Here is a 24830-nt window from a genome sequence, read left to right as displayed (position 1 = left end):
CACCAGCAATTCCACCCCCTCCTGTTTCCATCGAGCCACCCAACCTTCCGTGCTCTGCCTTACTCTCTCTGGAAAATAAGCTAGGCTCTCTTATCACCTCCATCTCCCAGCTTGTAGCTGTCATTTCACTTTTAAGCTCCAAGATTTCCACCTTTCCATGCACCTCTACTCCTTCCCAACTTCCCACGAGATACACCCCGCCCACTCACCCCAATACAGCCAAGCTCAACCTGTCGTCCGCAAACTTCGTTAACTCACACAAGCCCTTGAACTTCACCATTCTTCAACCTGCATCCCCTAGTAACCCTAATATCTACACTATTCCGACAATCTCCTCTGTCAGAACCAGGCATCCACCGAAACCCTCCCGAGCACCTCTGCATAAGTAAAAATGTAAAAAATGTAAATTGATACTTGTATAGCGCACTTCCCGCCCCCAAGGGTCTCAAGGCGCTTGTACGAATACCGCTATGGAACCCATCCTGGCTTTCCCTGTGAGGCGTCCACTCCTGGGCACCCCCAGGGTGGAGGCAAGGCATCCTTAGCGTTGTGGGGGCCACTGTACAATATCCCGATCCCCCTTCAGAGCCCAAGTGCCCAGTCATCAAAACAGTCCTAACAGAGCTGCGCTGTCTGCTTCACGACTGCAGATCTGCAGTAAAACACAAACTTGAAATCTCCGATACATCACCTTTCACAATATTGACATGCTCTTCCTCACAGAGACCTGGTTCAAAGATACCTCTCACTCTATGTTTGATCTCCTATTACCCACAGGCTATTCTATATTTAGAAATGACAGAACTGACAACATTGGGGGAGGTGTTGCAGTCATCTTTAGAAACTCCCTTCAATTTAAGGCTACTCCTATCAGCTCCTTCCACACCTTTGAATGCCTTTCTCTTGAGCTTCAATTGCACCACCGCTCACCCCTCAGATTCCATGTCATTTACCGCCCGCCTGGTAGTGGCCCTTCATTTATGGAGAAACTCACTGACTTCATCAGCGACCAATATTCGAGAAGTGACAATCAGACCTTCGTGGGTGACTTCAATCTCCACTGGGGCGTACCGCATGACTCTTTGGCAAACTCGCTGGCCACCTTCCTCTCTGCAAATGATCTTATTCAACACTGCACACAATCAACACACTCTAAGTGCTCAATCCTGGACCTTGTTATTTCTAAAGCAGGCATGCTCTCTATCACTACCCCTATTCATGTAGACTGGTCCGACCACCTCCTCCTCCCATTCTCTCTCCACCTATCACACTCTATAACCCTTGGTCAACCAAAGAGGGCTACCTCCTGGTTCCGTGATGCGAATAATATTGATGTCGGACCCCTCTGTGAATCAGCTTTGTTATCACTTCCAAGGCTAGATCCGAACCTAGATGTTGACGATCTCACCTCCCAATGCCTCACAGTCCTTGCTGCCGAAATCAATAACGTCGCTCCACTCAAAAGTAAAAAGATAAGGCCCATTCCCTCAGCTCCTTGGTTCAAAAAATCCCTCCATGAAGAAAGGAAGCAGCTAAGACTCCTGGAGAAACAATGGAGGCAAGTGCCCTCCACAGATAATTTGGCCACGCTTCGTTCAGCAAGATCCAAGAACCACAAGCACATCTTCCTTGGGCAAGCTTCGCACTTCAAAACCCTTCTTGACTCAGCCAAAAATTGACCCAAAAAACTATTCGATCTCATCAATATTCCTAACTGCTCTCCCCCAACCTCCAAGTTGGAGGATTCTACAAAGCAAGCAGCGGATTTCGCTATATTCTTCGATGAAAAAGTGGAATCACTTGTGGATCAGGTCGCTCATCCTACCCCTGCAGAGGAGCGCAAATCCTCAGCCATTTGGCAGAACGTTGACCCCATCTCCGAAAATGACCTCCTCAAGTGCATACGTGAAACAAAGCCCTCCAACCATTCTCTGGACCCCATCCCCAGTGCCTTTGCCATTGACTTCTATACCCATTCCCTTTCCTATTGGACCACTCTGGTCAACCTCTCCCTTTGTCAAGGCTCCATTCCTGTCTCCATCAAAACTGGGCAGGTCACCCCTCTGCTTAAAAAACCCACTGCTGATGCGAATGACCTCAACAACTTCCGCCCCATCACTAATCTACCCTTTCTTGCGAAGATCACAGAAAGATGTGTAGCGAAACAACTCTCTCATCATATCAAGGACAATGATCTTCTTGACAATTGTCAGTCCGGCTTCATCAAAAACTGCAGCACTGAAACAGCCCTACTGCAAGTGGTTGATGAAGCGCTGACGATTCTCGATTCGGGGGGGTCCTGTCTTCTAATTCTCCTTGACCTTTCTGCAGCCTTTAACACTGTCAGTCACAACTCCCTCCTCAACACTCTTCAACAGAGAATGGGCATGGAGGGCACTGTACTTAAATAGTTTGCCTCCTTCCTCTCAGATAGATCCCAAATGATCAAAATAGCGAACAGTCTTTCATCTCCTGTGGCGGTAGGTCAAGGTGTTCCTCAAGGCTCTATACTTGCACCCACTTTGTTCAATCTCTATTTAGAACCACTGGGAAATCTCCTAAGTAAAGCAGGGATCCACTATCATCTCTATGCAGACGACACTCAAATCTACCTCAAGGTTGCCTCCACTCACGATCTCTCCATCCTAAGCTCCACTCTCGACTCTATTCAAAATTGGATGTCAACTCATCTACTGATTCTGAATCCCTCCAAAACTGAATTCCTCCTCCTCTCCTCCTCACTCTCTCCTCACCCGGTTCAATCATGGCTGGATCAGATGAATCTACTTAACAATAAACCCTTCATTGTCGACAGCGCAAAATCCCTTGGTGTCATATTCGAGAAAAAACTCAATCTAATCTCCCACATCAACTCCATTGCAAAGTCTTCTCGATACCAATTGTGCCTTCTTTAGGGAATTTGTCGCTTTTTCCCGGAGCAGGGCCTTAAACCCCTGGTGCAATCGTTGGTCCTCTACAGACTGGACTACTGCAATTCTCTTCTTACTGGCCTTCCCAAATCCCACTTGTCCCCCTTAGATCTGTTCTCCATTTAGCAGCTCATTTCATTTATGGGGCCAAAAGAAGCGACCACATCACACCGATGTTATCCACCCTCCGCTGGCTTCCCATCGAGGCTAGAGCTATCTACAAGACTGCTTGTATCACCCACAAAGCCTTGCACTGCTCCTCTCCTCACTACCTGGCGAAGAAGCTGAAACTCTCTGGGGGCTCTAGACCATCAAGCAATGCGGAAAATCTACTGCTTGAACCTCCCACTTTCATGGAGGAAAGATCAATGGCATAGCTGCCAAGGTTTCAGATTGCTTATGTGTGACATTTACATTTTTTCCGTGTAATTATGAGTGAAATTCTAGGACTATGAGTGACACTTTGTCGCAAGCAAAATTAAGCAATGAAATCAAGGAACAATTCAATATCAGTAATTACACCCATTTGAGCAACGACAAACAATAAACACTTATCAACGCTCTTTGTACATATGCAAAAACAAACACAGTTAAATACAAAAAAAATAATTACTGGATGTAAGAAATTGTCACTTCCATTGTAAGGTAAGCAATGTACTATTGAAGTTAATTTGTACATACTGTCAAGACCTAGTAGAACACCTTCACAACTGGACAAAACTATCAATGTCAAACAGCACAGTGACATAAATCACTGACCCACTCTTCAAAGCGGACATTAGCGCAGGTGATGCTCGATGCAACATCCCCAGGACCTCTTTTTTGACAGATTCCCTTACTACCACCCTCCATTAATTCGCCTCATCCCTACATAGCCCCTCTCTCATGGGCATTTCATTTGTTTTATAGGGCTGCAATATTAGCGGAGAGTGTCAGAGTACTTTACATCATTTACACATTATACGGAGACAATGACCCATTCGTGGGTAATTCATTCTAAGAAATGGTATACTTATTTTAACAATCAGGATTACAAGGTGTAGGAATGAGTATGACACGTCATCCATACTACTAGGGAGTATATTTCAACAGTGTCTAGTCTGGAGAAGGACAAACTTAGTATTTAAAACGTAACATGTTTGCGGTTAGCTTTGCTAATAAACTGCATTTCTACCTAAACTAACCCCTTTTAGCAAAATTAGGATAATAAAAGACTGGGGGGGGGCAACAACGTTATAAACAGGCTCAGCCTTGGCCCTTTCAATGTATTCCTGGACTGCTCCCTTGTGCTGCTACACCCACCAAAATGTTAAACAAGGTGAAGCCTGAGAAGCTTTCAAAAAAGGGCTTTACTCCAGCTTAATTCCAGCTCCTGAGGCTCCCCGTGCGCACCTGACAGACACACACACAAGGAAAGGGATCCTTGTTCAGTGTCAGGGTCCATTGACTTGCATGTGAAGGTACTACTGATGGAGCAAGGATTTGCACGTAAAGCGACTTGCTCACATTCAAGAACCTCGTTTAATCTATAATGTCATTAATCAACATGTTTTGTCATTAATATTGCACTTTCACACTACACGCGGGTATCCCAGAAATGCTTGCCTATGTGTCTATTAATCCTAATGAGTCTTGCATACTACAGAATCGCTGCTTTGCAAAAATCTAGTCTGCGCATGCGTCGGTCATACCCACGTGATGTGACGTACTCGCAGTTTTGGAGGGATTTTTCGCTCATGCGCATTACTGCTAATATGGCCGCTTTTTCTTTAACATGCTCTCCGCTTGCTACTGCCGCTTTTGCCCAGCTGTCTATTTCTGCGTAACCTTTAATGCTATAGATATTATAAAGTAAGGGGTGCAGTGTAGCTATTCATGGTGTACAGTGTATTCATTTTTTCTGTGTTTCTAATTTGTTTTCGCTTACTTTTCATGTACCGCGAAACTGTGGGCCTGGGAGTGGGGAGCCGCTCCATCTTTGAAACCCTTGTCACCCTAATCACGTGATGAGGGAAAACCCGAACTGCGCAGAAGTAAAACCAAGCCAGCTGGCTTATGAAGCTGAGATGCGCCTGGGAAAGTCACCCTTGCACCAGGAGAAGATTTCGGCTGTACCTAAAAAATGTTACAATTGTATATACTTTATGTGTGTCCTATTGTTTTACACCTCCCACATGCCATGGGAACTGGAATGTAAGGGGTGGGTACGAAAAATTAAATATTCATTGTGGGATCACTAAATTCTAGGTGGTGACAATGACCTAACCACCTCTCTTGTCCAATCCAAAGTTGGGGATCCTGTCATTTGCAACATTTATGGGTGGTCCATGGACCCGAAAACAGTATAACTAGTCTAGTTTTAGCTAGAAAAATTGTCCGACTTGTCTGAGTAGCTGACCTGTCACCGACCCTACAAACTCTATAGGTGATTGATACAGAGAGCTGCAGAGCACTCTGTCTGTAATTTCCACAAACTCCAAGGGGTGGAATAGTTTAAGTGCTGGCGAAGCACTTTGCTGGGAGATTCAAGAACCCAATCGAGGTTACTGACGGATTCCGTGCAGAGAGGGAGTCGCGCAGGCGTTGCATCCGAAGCTGCAGGTGTTGGTCGTACCTTTGGTGAGCCCAGTCCTGATCCAAATCCTGAGGAGTATCCTGTCCTGACTGTCCATGAGCTGTACCTGCTCGCCTACTGGCATCCTAAGTCCTTGAGGGTCCTTGTCCTCGCATTTTCCCAAACTGACCCGTGGCCAGGGTTAGTCCTTATTCCTGTCCTAGGTAAATATATATAGTGGGTGACTGTCTATCTATTTTTCCTTCCCTCCTTTTAATAAAGCATTCTTGCCCGTTTTATTTCCTCTGCCTTTTCTAAAATTTACATGCTATTGTTTATTAGTTATGTTTCATTTTTCCCCTTACCTGTAGGGCATTATTGAAACGGTTTACATAATTAGTGTGACCTAATGATACTCGTGTTTTGCATCTATGCTTAAAATTAGCAGTTAGACTAAGATCAGGAAGAATCACTTGTAGAAATTTTGCAATCCACTGATTGAAATGTTTTAACTCAACAAGCCTTAGTATAAGCCTGAAAACTGAATAGCATGTTCCCTGTTACCCTTACCCTGTAGTTTTCCTTCGCACTTGATGGTACTTGCGCTTATCCATAGTTATTTTATAGTTATAATTCTGATTATTGATATTCTAATCAGTATCCATTTTATTCTCATGGCATTTGGATTTTGAAACTTACTATATAAAGACTTTAAACCCCTTTAGGTGTCTGTGGTTATTACAAAAGGTATCAAATGTTATTAAATGTATAAAGTATTTTTGTTGGTCTTATCACCTACCCACTAATAGCTCCTGATCTGTCGGAAACATAGGTACCTGTATCAAGGTAGTAAGTCAGGTATTCTGGTAATAGTGGTAAAAAAACACATAGAATTACTGATGGTGTCGTGCAAACTCGCCCGATTCACAAAATACTGTCATCATAAACACGTCATGGGCCCAAGTGCGTGAAATCTGGTGAAAATAAAGAGTTGGGCGACCTGCGCGCTCTATCAGTAATTTTCTGGTAGCAGAGTTATGGTTAGGACTTGTTAAGATAGGTAGATAAGATAGTTTTGATGAACTGTGAAAAATAAAATGTGCTGCTAAAATTTATTGCTGCTAAAATAAGTTTATTGCATTTGAATGTTATAAAAGGTTTGGAACAAGATTTATGAATTGCTGCTATATTATTGCATGTAATTAACATAATTGTCCATGATTGTTTCATGTTGTGGGAATCCCCGGGGAAATAGAATAGCGGGTGGTGAATAGAATCCACTTGGCTGTGAGGTCACTGGCTGGGAGGGAGATTAGTGCATGGTTAGGCAGAACTGGAAGCACTAATTAGGATTTTCTGAGTGAATTATTGAATAAATGATAGCTACGAGTCCACTGTTGAAACTCCCGTTGTGATATCACCTAGTAAGGGTCACATGCGGAAGGAGTAGTAGGTTTCTCGGAGCTTGAGTGATAAGCAAAGGAGTCCGCTGGTGAAAGTTTGACTTAGTATATATCCCAGAAAGAAGTGGATGAGTCAAAGAAGTAGCAGGTTCTCTAATGCTCGTGTGAGGGGATAGGCAGAAGGTTCTATCCGTAGTGAATGAAAAGTAGACAGAAGTGGTTTACTTGTAGTGAGAGAAAAACTTTCTTTCTTTTTAAAACCCTCGAGGACAGTGGCGAATGTTATACGTTGTTAACTAAATTAAGCACTTGCACTTTAAGAAAAGTTCAAAGTTTCCGTTACCTTGTGAAGGAGGGAGTAGGTCACAAGGCTGCCCTGACGCCACTCCGTGCCGCGCTGGTATTGGTTGAGACAGCGGGTGTGTAGTGAAGTTGGAATTGTAAAGGAGGGGTGAGTGCCGAAGCGTGAGACCGCATCTTGCGAAAAGGCCGCGCACCCATTGGTCAAGAGTATTTACAACCTCTGTGTTGATTCGTTGCTGTGAATTAAAAGACGCGCTAGCATTGGAAGCACCTTAGTAAGAAAAATTAATCAATCCGAGCTTGAAGATAGTTTGGAGAGGTGTATGTGGTATCCCGAATTCTTACCTAATCCGAAAAATCTAGGTTTTCATAAGGAGCAGATGCTAAGAGGTAGACCTTACAATATGTACGGAGGAAAGAGAAAATTGACTATTGCTGAAAAGATTAAGAATTATTTCAAGAAAGACAAACCCATTAGAACTAGAGAAGGTGTAATCATTCCTCCACCTAATACTCCCGCATCATTTATGATGTTTGACAAAGGGTATCATACCTGTGTATGGTTGGAGAATTGGGCGAAGTATACTGAAGATGACGGAGTCTTAGCATTTCCCCTCGATGGTACCTTTAATGGTAGAATCCTGTTTAACTTGAGGACCCGAATGAATGAACTGCACCCCAGACCCAGATTAACGCAATATGAAGCTTTAGAGGAATGGGAGATTGTGGCTCTAGAGCAGAGGTATTCAAACTTTTCCAGGTTGAGCCCCCCCAGCTGAATTCCCCCAGATGTTGGGCCCCCCCACCACCCGAACGAAACCTCGGGAATCCGGCACACCACATGATCGACTGCAACGCGCACACCACAGGCCATATCCGGCAAACAATGCTCAACACAACAAGAGTGCCTAGCAAACTGCAGGCCTGTGAGTGGGTGTGGCGAAATGACAGAGGCATACCACACAGCTCAAAACACAATCTTCCAAGGCAAAGGAAGTCATCACAACCCTCCCCATCCATCATGTACACCTTGTCATCCACCAACTCCCCCACCATTCATTCCTTCCCTCCATCTGTGCCCCATCCACATCCAAACCCCTTCAACCACTTGCAAACCCATCCACCATCCCTCCCTCCATCCATCATCTCACCCATCCATCCCTCCATCCACCCCTCACCCATCCATCCATCATCCATCCATCCCTTCACCCAATCCATCCCATCATCAATCCATCCACTCTTCCACCCATCATCCAACCACTCACCCCTTCACCCAAGCTATCCTCCCACTCATCCATCCACTCCTCCATTCATTCATCCATCCACTCCTCCATTCATCCATCCATCCACTCCTCCGTTCATCAACTTTTCCACCCATCCACTCACTCACTCATCCGTCCAACCACCCACCCTCTCACCCATCCAGCCATCCCCCCACCCACTCATCCATCCACCCAGTCACTCATCCGTCCACTCACTCAACCCCCCACTCATCCATCCACCTACCCATCCATCCCTCCCGCTCTCCACCCTCCCCCCATTAATGCATGCACTCTCTGACCCATCCATCTCCATGCTCCTCTCCTCACCCATCTATGCACACACCTGCCCATCCACTCTGCCAATAATTCATCTATGTCCTCACTCATCCATCCATCCATCCTCCCCCTCTCTATCCATTCCCCCCTCACCCAGCCACCCATCCCTCCATCCACCCTTCACCCATCCACCCACTCATCCATCCACTCATCCACTCATGAATCCATCCATTGACCTCTCACCCACCCCTTCATGTCAGACTCCACGCTGCAGGATCCGGTTGATGCACATAAAGCTCCACCTCCCGACCTCACCAACACACTACTGTTCAAAACACAGTGTGTTCGAGTGATAGGGCGAGGGAAAATAAACAGAACAAGGAGGGGACGGAAGGGGACTGCAGGGAAGGGATAGCTGAAAGACAAGAAAATGGAATACAAGGTTATAAATGAACACAGCTTAACCCTACACTCATTTCATTCTTGCTAAACAGAACACAAGAATCACCTCAATGAAGTTAGTGCGATCCACCTCTTCCCTGATGAGTTATGTATTTGAACATCAGATTCTTTGATCCCTAGAAAATACAAGAAGCGGTTAACTCCTATACCATACAAGTCACCATGTGAATTCCTTAGTATATCTGGTAACGTACCCTTCCTTGTTTTAGGTCTATCCAACTTATAAATGTGTTTCCTTCACACAATTCCAAATGAATCCAATCCAAACAATAAGTAAAGTGAAAATGGAGACCAATCCATAAAATGTACTAGAGATAGTTTTGTTATGAGGCACGGCAAGACATAGCTTTCCACTACTGCCCTCCGTTTTATAACAGTTATCCAATAAATCCTTAATAGCTCTTGCTCCAAAAACGGCAAGGTGTAGAGCCCTCACAACCTTCCGCTTTGGCACTTGAATAAACAAACACTAGTGCTTTTCTTCGTAGCGGTAGTGCCTAGAGAAGCCTCTCCACAACACTCCGCTCTCTCAGTATGCAAATGACTCTTTGTACTGAACAGCCGTGTCAGTTCACGTTCAGCATACTGTTTCCAAACAAGTTACAGAAATATGATTCCACAGTGAGGGTAGCGCAAGAATAACTCGCGCTGTTGTTTACTCACAGGACGCGGTTCGTTCATCAGAGGTCCGCTCTCCCTCGCTCTCTCTGCAACGCAGTTCACAGTCTCCGGCATCTAACGGAGAGCATAGATTCCAAACGCCTAATTGCTTTCCCGCTACTCGGTAAACACCCGAGTCAGCAGGAAACAAAATACGAGCGTCTCCCACACTCGCCAGTAACAATCCTCCGCACCTCAAGGGATTCCCTCTTAGGAACAAGAAGACTCACTCCAGAAATCCAACTCCGGTAGAACTAAAGCACAGCTAGACACAAAATCACGAACAGTGTTAACTGGTTCCTCCCAGCTTATATAGAGCCACGCCCACCTCCAGGACTTCTGGGAGATGTAGTTAAACCTATTAGGCAGGCGCCTCGGCCGTTCCTGACACTTCACTCCTCCATCCACCCCCCGTCCATCCACCCTCCTCAATCACCCATCCATCCCCACATCCACCCCTTCACTCATGCATCTATCCATTCACCCCTTCACCCATCAATACATCAATACATCCATCCATCACCTCTCTCATCCATCCACCCACCGACTCGTCCACCATCCACCCCCCCATCGATCCTTCCACCATTTCACTGATCCATCCACCATTTCACTGATCCATCCATCCCTCCACCCATCCATCTACCCTTCCAACCATACACACATCCATCCACTCCCATCCATCCCTCCACTCATGCATCCATCCTCTCTCCCACCATCCATCAACCCCTTCACCTATCCATCCATCCCCTCACTCATCCATCCACCCCCCACCCATACACCCACCATGTCACCCACACATCCACCATTCCACCCATCACTCCACCCATACATCCACCACTCCACCCATACATCTATACACCCACAATGCATCATAACGGACGTCTGGTGGCCGGCTCCACCCGACATCCCTCACTCTCCCTCTAGCTGCCTCTGTCTCCCTCACTCTCCTTATGTCTCCCTCGCTATGCCTCCCTCGCTCTCCCTCACTCTCCCTCACTCTCCCTCACTCTGCCTCCCTCGCTCTCCCTCTGTCTGCCTGTCTCCCTCCCTCGCTCTCCCTCTGTCTCCCTCGATCTCCCTGTCTCCCTCGCTCTCTCTCACTCTGTCTCTCTCGCTCTCCCTCGCTCTCCCTCACTCTGCCTCCCTCGCTCTCCCTCTGTCTGCTTGTCTCCCTCCCTCGCTCTCCCTCTGTCTGCCTGTCTCCCTCCCTCACTCTCCCTCGCTCTCCCTGTCTGCCTCAGTCTCCCTCCCTCTCCCTCGCTCTGCCTCCCTCGCTCTCGCTCTATCAGCCTCTGTCTCCCTCCCTCGCTCCCCCTCTGTCTGCCTGTCTCCCTCCCTCGCTCTCCCTCTGTCTGTCTGTCTCTGTCTCCTTCCTCCCGCCCTCTCCCTCTTCATCTTACCATGCCTGTGCGTGCCCGGGCTGACACAGCTTCTGGGCACACACATACACTCAGCCAGGCAGCCGCACACGAGCACTTCACACCTCTTTAAGAGACCATTTGCATGCTAATGAGCTTTGTTCAGCTCTTAGGCCCCTGCAGCCCCACTCTGACGGAAATCGCCCGCCCTCACAGAGAGTCTCTACATCGCGCTGCACAAAGGGAAGATCGGAGTGGAGCACGCGCCAACCCTGGGATGGTGCCGCGCCCCCCCAGGGGGGCGCCCCCCACAGTTTGAAGAACCCTGCTCTAGAGCGAGACAGACCCCGGATGGATAAGGGAGTGAGCAAATGGTACCCAAAATTGCAGCGGGAAACAAAGGAGAAAAAAATGAAACAGTGGAGACAGAATATGATGGTTGAGGGACTATTTCCGATGTTTGGGGTAACTGAACAAGGGGGAGGAAAAAGGGCAGAGAAAACCCGACATTTAATGGCCATGGGGGATTCGGAGGATGAATACCTGGAGGATTTATTAATGAAAAATCCACCTCCTTATGCTGAAGAGTCTGGGCCCCTAAGCTCGAAAAATCCATTTTTCCGACATCCTAGAAGTAGAAGGGCCAGTGAGACAGATGTAGCTGGTACTGGTAGCAAACCCAGTGATAGTGACGGATTTTGTAGACCTGGCACTGCAATTCCAAATTATCGACCCTTTGGTGATGACAGACCAAGTGTGGAAATCCCAACTGCCCCGAGTATATACCCTCCATTAGTACCCCGAGTAATGCATGACAACTCTATGGAAAGGATTTTACATGAAAGAGAAAAGGAAGCATTGATAAAACAGCTAAATGAACTTATTCAGACTATAGCGCAGATAAACCCCAGTCCTGAAGCTTTGACAATTCCTGTTACAATTGGTCCAGTTGTTCCCCTTTATGGGGAAAGACAGGCTAGTCCAAGGACTCCCGTTATTACGCCTATTGTTGCACCATCTAGAAAAGAGCCGCTCATAGTTGATGATCAGGCAAGCGAATGTGAGTCTGTGATCTCCCTGATGGATCTGCCCATAAGGGAGCCTGGAACCAGTGAACCACGGTCGGGAAACCAGACTAAGGCAAAGGAAGTCCTGAGCAGAATTTTCAGACAAAGATTTAGAAAACATGAATGTGTCAGGGAAGAAGATACAGATAAAGGAATTGCTGAACATAGTACAGAAATGGGGAGATTTAGACAAGTGGAAAACTAGGTGGGCAAAGAAAAAGGAAGACAGTAAGGCCAAACCAAAGACTTCTGAATATGTTCTAAAAGAAGTGGGCAAGGCAGAAAATCTGTATCCCATGAGGGAAGTACCGGGTGGGAAATATGTACATGTCCCATGGTCCCGACAGGATATTGTGTCCTTTACTAATGACTTCCCAAAATTAAGAGAGAAACCGGTAGAGTGGTATAGGCCGGTGGAGCGATTCGTGAAGGTTCAAAAATGTCTCTTGAAGGACCTAGATGGGTTCTTTGACATTGTAGTTCCTGTAGACTTATGGACAGAATGCAAAATTGCAGTTGATTGGCCCAGTGAAGAATATGAGAGAGACTCCAGAACCGGAGCTCCTTCGCCAGATGTAATGAGGAAGTATGATAAAGTCATACAATACCTAAAAGAGAAAGTAATAATAATAATAATAGGGGGTCTTGTAAAGCGCTTGGTGACGCACAACGGCGTGTCCCCGCGCTAGGATGCGAGCGCTAGCAGGAGAGGTACTAAGGTGGGAACCCACTACCGGGCATATCTAAATGTTTTTAGCTTGGCTCTGAAAATTGGCTCTGAGGGTTCCAGGCGCAACGCCACAGGAAGTTTGTTCCAGCTAGATGCAGCCAGATACCTGAAGGATCTGCCGCCCATCCGTGCTTTGGACACCTTAGGGATGGACAGGCACCCCGAGCCAGAAGATCTGAGAGAACGAGAGGGCTCGTATTGTGTCAGCAGACACTGCAGGGGAAGAGGTGCCCTGCCGTTGCCAGCAAAGGAAACCGATTGGACCAGAATAGATAGAACTACCCAAAACCGTGATGAAACAGTGCACTCCTATTATGAACGATTACTACAGGTATTCAAAACCTACAGTGGAATCGATAATATTGAAATGAAGGACATGACCCATTTCATTTACCGATTCGTGTTAGGGTTGAGGCCTGAAATATCTCAGTGGATCAGGGATAATAAAATCTGCTGGCAGGGAAAACCCATAGATGAGGTCCTCAAGTACGCCAAGTACTGTGAGGATGAGCTGGAGAACAAAAGAAAAGCCCTGAAGGAGAAGGTGATGTGGGCACAAGTAAAATTGGCGGAACAACAAGAGAAACAGTTAAGTAAAATGAATAATAATACTCAAAACACTACTTCTGGGGGAGGAGGGAAGCCCCGAGTAAAAATGAGTAAAGAAGAGACCAAAAAGAAATTTCCCTGCCACGGGTGCGGTCAGATAGGGCACTGGAGAGACGAGTGTCCACATTTGCAGGCTGGTAATGCCCCCATAAATGGTTTAAATCCACAGGTGCAGAAAGAGGGGCCACGAAAGAACCAGCAACAGGTAAAACAGCATCCGTTGCCTCGAGCTCCTAGACCTAACTATAAGAATCAGGCTCAGCAAAATGAGGGGGTCGAGGTATGGGAAGGAGGAGATGAAAGAAATGCAGCAACTTCGCAATTCCTGTTAAATGATACATTCCTCTGTGATGAACCATACTGACGGGGCCTGAGGGGGGAGGACGAGGAGTGCGTGCTTGGTGCCTCCTTACCGGTAGACCAGACAGGGCCATACATTGAAGGAAAGGTTGAAGGAAATGATGTCACCTTTCTGTTGGACACTGGTGCTACCCGTTCTACTGTGAGAACAGTGGACGTTCCAAATCTACCCCTCTCGGGAGAAGCCATCCAAGTAGTGGGCGTGTCAAATCAGATAATAAGTACTCCAGTAACTGAACCAATGGAGATTTATATAGGGAACTTCAAAGAAATGCACAGATTTGTTGTCTGTGACTCTAGTCCAGTGAATCTACTGGGACGTGATTTGTTGTGCAAAATGAACTGTACCATCTTTTGCACACCAAAGGGCGTCGAAATTCAGACCCCAGATGAAGATGGATTATACAAACTGATGTTTCTAAGGCCTGATACAGAAATTAAGACACTGACAATACAGGACTTACCGGAAGAGCTCCAACAAAGAGTGATACCAGATGTGTGGGATTTCACTGGGAGAGATTATTATTATTATTATTATTTTTATAATAATTATAATTTCACTGGGAGAGATGTGGGATTAATGGCAAATGTAGACCCAGTTAAAATAGCCATTTAGACAAATGATGTTTACCCGAAAACCAGACAGTATAAAATGACTGCAGAAGTGAAAGCTGGAGTTGCTATTGAAGTAAAAAGGTTGCTAGAGGCAAACATAATACAGGAAGTAATCAGCAGTCCTTGTAATATACCCATAATTGGAATTAAAAAGCCTAATGGAAAGTACAGGGTAGTGCAGGACCTGCGAAAGGTAAACCAGATTGTTGTACCTTGCTGTCCTATTGTGCCGAACCCTGCAGTGATATTGTACCAGATCCCCTGGAATGCGGAATGGTTTACGTTATTGACTTATGTCACGCATTCTTTTCCATCCCATTGCATCCAGACAGCAAATTTCTTTTCTCATTTGAATTCGACAGTCATGTCTACGTCTGGAATCGTGTCCCTCAAGGGTACACAGAAAGTCCTTCGATTTTCAATCAGATTTTAAAAAGGTGTCTTGAATCACTAATTTTACCTAAAGAATCAGTTTTGGTCCAGTACATAGACGACCTCCTAGTGGCGTCTAAAAGTCGGAACGACTGTGTTACTGATACCATTGCCTTATTGAATCATCTAGGCAAGGGAGGACATAAAGTATCACCTGACAAATTGCAGTTCTGTAAAAACTCAGTGAAATATCTGGGGCACCAGATAGAAAAAGGTATCCGAAGGGTCACTTCAGAAAGAATTAGAATAATTCGAGATATGGAGTTACCTAGAACCCAGAAAGAAGTCAGAATGTTCCTAGGAGTTGTAGGGTACTGCAGACAGTGGATTGTGGGATTTGCTGTTTTAGCCAAACCATTGATAAAAATGACCAAGAAAGGAGTACAAGATCCAGTTACATGGGATGATGAAAGCATGACAGCCTGGATAAAATTGCGGAACTGTCTATGTTCAGCTCCTGCACTAGGAATGCCTGATTATTCCAAGAACTTTGAATTGTTTTGTGATACACGAGACAATTGTGCCCTCTCAGTCCTAACACAAGAACATGGTTTGACTAGACGTCCAGTGGCCTATTTTTCGGCTACTTTAGATCCGGTGGCTGCTGGATGACCTGGATGCCTGAAAGCAGTAGCTGCAACTTGCACTAGTCTAGAACAAAGTGAAAACATTGTTATGGGACATCCTGTAACTGTATATGTTCCACATTCAGTTGTGATCCTGCTGACCCGAACTAAGACTCAATATCTCACACCCAGTCAGCTGACTAAGTATGAGAGAATTCTTATAGGTGCAGAAAATGTGATAATTTTCCGATATAATATTCTGAACCCAGCAACCTTGTTGCCAAACACCCAAAGTGCAGAAATTGGGGGTGATATAGAACATAACTGCATTGACTTAACTGAATTTAGCACTAAACCACGTCCTGATATAAAAGAAACAGCCTTACCTGTAGAAGACCTTGTGATGTTTGTAGATGGCTTCTGTTTGAGACATGAGGATGGAGGTTTGAGTGCTGCCTATGCGGTAGTCACTCTAGAAACGACCCTAGAAGCATCTTATTTAAGTGAAATAAAATCTGCCCAAGTAGCTGAATTAATTGCATTGGCAAGAGCGTGTAAACAAGGGAAAAACAAAAGGGGAACCATATACACTGACAGTCAATATGGTTACGGGGTTGTGCATGACTTCGGCCAGTTATGGTTGCAAAGAGAATTCATGACTTCCTCAGGTACCCCTATCAGAAAAGGAAAAGTGGTACAGAACCTACTGGAAGCGATCCAGTTACCCAAAGAATTTGGCGGTGGTCAAGAGTGCTGCTCACAAATCTGGCAATGACGATGTGACAGCCGGAAATCGATATGCTGACCAAATTGCCCAATATTGTGCCCGATACAAAATGTCCCTAAAAGTCAAATTATGGGGAGGCGGAAACAGCTGCCAACTTATGGTGTATGAGAATGTACCTCCTTGGAGGGAGCTGAAAGAGTTGCAGCAAGCAGCAGAAGAGGAGGAAAAGGAGAGATGGGAGACAGATGGATGTCAACCCAGGGACAGGGATGGTGTTATGGTTAATGGGAAGGGTATGCCTGTATTGCCAGACAGTATGGTTGCTCCAATGGCCAGATTAATACATGGAGACACACACACAGGAAGGGATGCAATGTGCCGTGTTTTCCAAAAGGTGTGGTACAATTCGAAGTTCAGAAACATTGCGGAGGCACTTTGCCAGAGGTGCTTGGTTTGTCAGCAATGTAACCCAGGAAAAAGAACAGTAGTGGACCAGAGTTACAGATGTGTAACTCTGCAAGATTGAACTGGATAGAAGCTTTACCCCTTGTCCTGATGGGATTGAGAAGCATTCCAGACCGAAAGACAGGCCTGAGTCCCCATGAGATACTAATGGGAAGAGTGATGCGACAGGCATGGGTACCTGGACACCAGCTGCTAAGTATTTCTGATGATTTGGTACTAGAATACTGCAAGCAGCTGGGTGACCAAGTGCATTCTATCTCTCACCAGATTGGGGAGGACGCCGTCGCCTGGCCAACAACTCCAGCTCATAAACTGAAACCTGGTGATTGGGTTGTGTTGAAGAAACACACCCGGAAGAGTTGCCTCGGACCGAAGTGGGGAAAACCGAGACAGGTGATCCTTGTTACTACAGCTGCAGTAAAATGTGCAGGCATGCCGAAGTGGATCCATGCCAGCCATACTAAGCGGGTGACCGGAGAAGAAGCGACTGAAGCTGAAGGTGGTGCAGCTGAGGAGTCTCCAGATGAGGGTCCGGAACTAGCTGATATCGAACTACCGAGCACCAGTCAAGACGAATGGTTCCCAGCAGATGATCTGATTCTTGATCCAATAAGAACGAGAAAATATACCTACCTAGATAGAGAGTGGGATAGTGAGGACAAGACAGGAATAGACGGAGAAAATCAGTTTATCGAGAATCACATCAGACCTGATCAGGAAGTAGGTCAGGTAGGGACAGACCAAGTCATCGACACTCCTCCAAAGACTCCAGAAACTGAAAAGGGACAGATAGTAATTAGGGCTGAAGTTCATGCGGAAGAAAATCAAGGGTTCGAAGTGCATGAACAGGAACAGATAGAAATAGACGAACGTGTTCAGGAGACAGAGTCAAGTCAAAGCCAAATTTAAATTAAACCTGAACAAGGCCAGCTTAGAAACCAGGCAGAAGAAACTGAAGAAAGACCTGGGACTAGTCAGACAGGAAGGGAAAAAGATACCGTCGAAGTAACAGTGCCACAACTGAACGAAAATAAAAGGGCTCGTGAAGAGAGCCAAACTACAGTGACAGCTAAAAGGCTTAAGAAGAAAAGTGAACCCAGATACATAAAAAGACTGAAACTAAGACTAAACACTGTAGAGGAGAAATTAGAAGACCGAAAAAGGGCTGCCAGTGAAAGAAAAGAAACCAGAGTCCAAACAAATAGACGAAGTACCCGAATAAAAAGACAAAACAAAAATTATCGGAGTCTTGAATGGACTTACTTGGTGTTGGAAGAAATTGATGATCTCGAAATAAGCGACAAAAGCGACCAAGATTCGATTGCTGAACAGAGTTCTGAAGAAGAAGACCCAACCTGAAAGTGAAGATACGTAAGCCTCTTGTGTAAAGGAACAAAGAGGGGTTGGAAAGCTTCTTGAGAGCCAAAATGTCTGATTCAAATGTGAATGGAAGACCTAGGGGAAATTGTTGTAAAACATGCTGTAAAGTATGCTTAAGTAGTGTAGCAATAGTACTGATAGTATGGATAGGACTAACAGTCTTTATACCTTTTATGATAAGTAAAGATACTAACTTGTACCCTACTAAACCAGTGACGCCAGACACAGAAGTTGTACAAACCGAAGAAACACAACGAAGTGTAGAAAGACGTGAGAATACAGTTAGCATGAAACAAACTAGACCTGACTTAGATGCATCAGATGAGGAAGGACTACATTTTCACAGAATCAAAAACAGAACCCATTTAAATGTCTTTGCAAATCTTTTAGTGCACTATGTAGAAGCTATGGAAATAGAAGATTGTTATGTCTGCATGAAGCTACCTACTTCTGTAGCTGAAGGTGTGACCTATCACCATCTACCCCTGACCTACGGAATTTCCTGTAGTATATTAGCAAGCTTATTTTACAGAAGCACCTTACAGTACTACTATTCAAACACTGACGTGATTTTTTCTGAACTTCCCATTCGGGGAAACCTGAACATTGTACATGTTAGAAGTGACGTGACTTGTTATATTGGAGAATACTTCCTGACTATAGGTGACATAGATTTAAATGAAGCACGCAGAAGTAATTTAACTTGTTCAGTACATGAACAAGAGAAAATGTTCTTGAAAATGGCAGAAAAGAGAAGGGAAAGTTTCCAGAGAAAGGCAAATGATAAGAGACAGAAAACTCCTAAATGGGCTGAAAACATGGAAAGCACCTCAAATGGTGAAGCTAATCCTGCACTGTTGCTGGACTTCGAACGGAAAGGGAAACTCTGTCTTCATAGAGAAAAGACGAGTTATTATAACAATGTATTCATCGGTTCCAGTGAATGCGAACATAATTACAAGGTAATTGGAGGAGGGGGTTTCAAAAATGGGTCAGAACCTGTGTTTACCTGAATTTATTATATATGCGGAAACAAGGCTTATTTCAAATTGCCGGATCACTGGTATGGAAGCTGCTATTTTGGCATTGTCTTCCTGAAAATATACCATGTGAACAACGCCGCTGGAAGCAATGAAAATACTAATGGTTTAGTATGTAGTAGACGAGAAAGTGTAGGAGAAATTATAGGTGATATATTTAGTGCACTGATACCTGGAGTGGGAGTGGTTCTGAATACTCACCGAATTTGCAAATTGTCTACAGTAGTGGATCGGTTATCAACTGACACTGCTGCTGGATTCCTACTGGTCAATACTGAAATGGTTGCGATCAGATCAATGGTTTTACAGAATCGACTTGCTCTTGATACCTTATTGGCAAAAGAGGGCGGAGTCTGCAGGATGCTGAAGGCGCAACATTGCTGATAAGAGCGTAGAAATAAAGAAATATGTGAGAAACATAACTAATTTGGAAAAGGAACTCAAACCACTGGAGGTTGATAGTGCCTGGAAGAGACTAACTGATGGTCTCTCTTCTGTAGGTAGTTGGTTTTCTAACATAGGTAGGAGTCTTGTGGGAAAAATACTGATGCCAATAGCTGGAATAAGTTTGGTTGCATTGCTCATTATAATTTGCTGCAAATGTCCAAAATGCAGAAAGAAATATACCGTGAACAAGAGAGGAGTGAAACGGAATATAGATGAACTGGAATTAGAATTAGTTGAGAAACCAGATCTATAAGAAGGCCAAAAATTCCCATCCTAATAAGGATGCCGAAAAGAGGCTCAACAACAAATTTGTAGAGATAGAGATGAATGAGATTTGAAAGAAGTTGGCATCTGTTTCCATTAATAGTGATGATAGTAAATATCATCAAAGAGGGGATTGATGGAGCAAGGATTCGCACGTAAAGCGACTTCCTCACATTCAAGAACCTCGTTTAATCTATAATGTCATTAATCAACATGTTTTGTCATTAATATTGCACTTTCACACTACACGCGGGTGTCCCAGAGATGCTTTCCTATGTGTCTATTACTCCTAATGAGGCTTGCATACTACAGAATCGCTGCTTTGCAGAAATCTAGTCTGCGCATGCGTCGGTCATACCCATGTGATGTGACGCACTCGCAGTTTTGGAGGGATTTTTCGCTCATGCGCATTACTGCTAATATGGCCGCTTTTTCTTTAACATGCTCTCCGCTTGCTACTGCCGCTTTTGCCCAGCTGTCTATTTCTGCGTAACCTTTAATGCTATAGAAATTATAAAGTAAGGGGTGCAGTGTAGCTATTCATGGTGTACAGTGTATTCATTTTTTCTGTGTTTCTAATTTGTTTTCGCTTACTTTTCATGTACCGATTATCTGTGGGCCTGGGAGTGGGGAGCTGCTCCATCTTTGAAAACCATGTCACCATAATCACGTGATGAGGGAAAACCCGAACTGCGCAGAAGTAAAACCAAGCCAGCTGGCTTATGAAGCTGAGATGCGCCTGGGAAAGTCACCCTTGCACCAGGAGAAGATTTCGGCTGTACCTAAAAATTTTACAATTGTATATACTTTATGTGTGTCCTATTGTTTTACACCTTCCACATGCCATGGGAACTGGAATGTAAGGGGTGGGTACGAAAAATTAAATATTCATTGTGGGATCACTAAATTCTAGGTGGTGACAATGACCTAACCACCTCTCTTGTCCAATCCAAAGTTGGGGATCCTGTCATTTGCAACATTTATGGGTGGTCCATGGACCCGGAAACAGTATAACTAGTCTAGTTTTAGCTAGAAAAATTGTCCGACTTGTCCGAGTAGCTGACCTGTCACCGACCCTACGAACTCTATAGGTGATTGATACAGAGAGCTGCGGAGCACTCTGTCCGTAATTTCCACAAACTCCAAAGGGTGGAATAGTTTAAGTGCTGGTGAAGCACTTTGGTGGGAGATTCAAGAACCCAATCAGGGTTACTGGCGGATTCCGTGCAGAGAGGGAGTAGCGAAGGTGTTGCATCCGAAGCTGCAGGTGTTGGTTGTACCTTTGGTAAGCCCAGTCCTGATCCAAATCCTGAGGAGTATCCTGTCCTGACTGTCCATGAGCTGTACCTGCTCGCCTACTGGCATCCTACGTCCTTGTCCTCGCATTTTCCCAAACTGACCCGTGGCCAGGGTTAGTCCTCATTCCTGTCCTAGGTAAATATATATAGTGGGTGACTGTCTATCTATTTTTCCTTCCCTCCTTTTAATAAAGCATTCTTGCCCGTTTTATTTCCTCTGCCTTTTCTAAAATTTACATGCTTTTGTTTATTAGTTATGTTCCTTTTTTCCCCTTACCTGTAGGACATTATTGAAACGGTTTACATAATTAGTGTGACCTAATGATACTCGTGTTTTGCATCTATGCTTAAAATTAGCAGTTAGACTAAGATCTGGAAGAATCACTTGTAGAAATTTTGCAATCCACTGACTGAAATGTTTTAACTCACCAAGCCTTAGTATAAGCCTGAAAACTGAATAGCATGTTCCCTGTTACCCTTACCCTGTAGTTTTCCTTCGCACTCGATGGTACTTGCGCTTATCCATAGTTACTTTATAGTTATAATTCTGATTATTGATATTCTAATCTGTATCAATTTTATTCTCATGGCATTTGGATTTTGAAACTTACTTTATAAAGACTTTAAACCCCTTTAGGTGTCTGTGGTTATTACAAAAGGTATCAAATGTTATTAAATGTATAAAGTATTTTTGTTAGTCTTATCACCTACCCACTAATAGCTACTGATCTGTCGGAAACATAGGTACCTGTATCAAGGTGGTAAATCAGGTATTCTGGTAATAGTGGTAAGAAAAATACAAAGAATTACTGATGGTGTCGTGCAAACTCGCCCGATTCACAAAATACTGTCATAAACACGTCATGGGCCCAAGTGAGTGAAATCTGGTGAAAATAAAGAGTCGGGCGACCTGCGCGCTCTATCACTACCACCTGGCGTGGCCGAGGCAGGGGCCCAGATGCTATTTGTTTCGGTTGCGAGGGCTCACATCTCTTATGTGCAGTGTAAGAAGAAGTGTATATAAAGTGATCTGCTTCTTTTCTCCTGTAAACAAGGCTGAGGAGAAGCTTTACAAATATCACTTCCGGCTCCGACAGCAGTGAGAAGCTCAGGGTAGTAGAGGTCAGGTTAATCATCGGGTGACCTGATTGCCGAATACGAGCTTTTACGTGTATTTTTATTTACGTTAGTCACCGCTCGTCCCTCAACACCCCTGATAAATTATACACATGACCTTTGGAGGTGACACAGGCGGTAGTGCTATCAATCTAATAATTAATTAAGAAAAGAGATTATCTCACAGGCACTAACTTATTTTGAGGAGACATGCAGCAATTCATAAGGTCTGTCTCGTGGCCGCGATAAATTCCGGCCAGGAATACAAGGCTCAGCAACAGCACAGGTGCAGAAAGACAATCACTGGGGAGCCCTGCGCTGCTGAAACACGAAAGCGAACGCCGGAGTCCGCATTCTCTCAGCAGCCGTGTGACGGTTCCCATTGCTGGATCGGCTAATTAAATTAAAATAGACGCCTGCCTCACGCACATCCGGATTAATCCCGGACCCCATGGTGTGGCGTGACTGACAGCAGTAGCATCCATCGACACTGGTGAGACTAGGGCAGCCTGAAAAAGGACAAGGGCGTCCCCACACAAAAAAACAATGTAGGAGTGTGTCACACTTCTATTAAGTGTACTCTATAGTGAGTATTTTACTCTAAGAACAGCATGCCATCAATACGGCGGGAAAGGTAAAGTTACAAGAATTGAATCTCCACTTCTAAAAGCGTATTTCAACTGGAGAGGCGAATTCTTTGTACTGATATTCCTATGTATCTACAAATACCAAGTCTTTAGCAAAAGGCCTATTTTTAACTTTATATTCAACTCAAACATTAGCATTAAAATCTGCGATATTTAATGAATAACACAAATGAAACAATTAAAAAGAGATGTTTTCCACACCATAAGTTTCGTAAACCTCTGTTATACATTTATTGCATTTCAAAACATAATTGATCATTATACAGTATACAATTTTTAAAAAACATGATTATACATTTTTATAAAAAACGATTTAAAAAACAAAGAATCACAAGTCGACGCGGCGTTTCGGTATTCTGTTTGTCTACCTTCTTCAAGACTGATTCTAGATAGATTTAAAAAGATTTAAAAAAACACAGAGTTACTCTTCTTACATTGGTGCAGATTTCTAATAATTAAAAACTATAAGCAGTCACAACTATAGCGGCTATAACATTGTTTTTTAAACATCTCTTGTACAAAGGGCATCAAACTTTAACACAAAGTCTTGGTATTTCATTATTTCAAATTCTTTTACACCCATATGATTTAAATTGCTTCTCCCATTCTAGTAACACATTGATCCTTATTTCTATGCGTCCCTACGCTTGAACAAAACTAATGATGTTTACCTTTCCCTTGGACTAAGTAGTCCAATGCTCATGAGGCCCAATTTGGTACCTCTCTTTGTGGATATAATGATAGAATTCTCATTCTCACGCATACCTTAAATGAGGTGGAGCGAGTCACCCCACCGGACACAGTTTGCTTCGGTTCAGAACCCTGTTGCCTTCAAATTACTGGGCCTATTTCCGGATTCTGTTTCTGAGTTACCAAATTGGGCCTCATGAGCATTGGACTAATCATGTTTTTTAAAAATTGTATACTGTATAATGATGGAACCTTCTTCCACTAAATATCAAAAATACACCCAACTTGATGAGTTTCCGCAGGCTTGTAAAGACATGGTTGTTTGACCAGTAAATCTTATTACGGTAGTCCTGCTAGCTCACACATGCGCCGAGACACCTTCGGGTATTTGTTGCGCAATAAAAATATCAAAAATAAATAAATAAATAAATAAAATGTAGCGCCGCTCTGACTCAGCCACCAGAGCTGAGAGGAGCTGTGATGGTTTAACTATTTAGGAGCTCAGCCCAGCAATACAGGCTCTCTCGGGAGCTGCAAAGAGCCATTGCACAGGCGCCGCTGGTGGCGCACGCTGGCAGGTGACAAAATGCGTGACAATGCATTTCAGTGCGGTGATGCGGATCACCGCACTGAAATGCGTGAGCGTCACACCTATTGCGTGATACTTGACAGGACTGCAATGGCCCAATCCTTTTCAGGCAACGCGGTGAGAATGTGGAACTCACTTCCGCCTCAGCTCCGGACCACCACCTCCTACCAGGTCTTTAAAACGGATCCCAAAGTTCTCCTCCTCCAAAGACACCTCCTAAAGTAATTCACACCCTCTCTATTTTCTGAAGTAAGACCTCCCATCACTGAAAACTCTGTTCTCCATGACTATGTGCTTGCCCGAGGCCACGCAGTGGCCATAAGGAGGGCGGGCCCCTAGTCGCAGAGGGCTGCCCCCGCCCACCTTGTGGCCAGCCACTCCTCACCAGGGCAGGCATCGCCCGGTAGTAGGTAGGCGGGTCGCTGACGCACGTCCGGGGCGGCTGGGAGGAGCCTCTGGGGGTACATTACTCCCTTGCACCATTGTGAAGGCCTCTTTGCCGCTCCGGACGTCGCGCTGCAGCTTTGGGACACTCTTTTCTACGGGACACTCTTTGCGGTGAGTGTGGCCTACGGGCTTT

The sequence above is a fragment of the Lissotriton vulgaris genome, chromosome 4_1 (genome assembly GCF_964263255.1).
Source record: "Lissotriton vulgaris chromosome 4_1, aLisVul1.2, whole genome shotgun sequence".
Classification (NCBI taxonomy): Eukaryota; Metazoa; Chordata; class Amphibia; order Caudata; family Salamandridae; genus Lissotriton; species Lissotriton vulgaris.
This window is presented reverse-complemented; position numbering follows the sequence as displayed.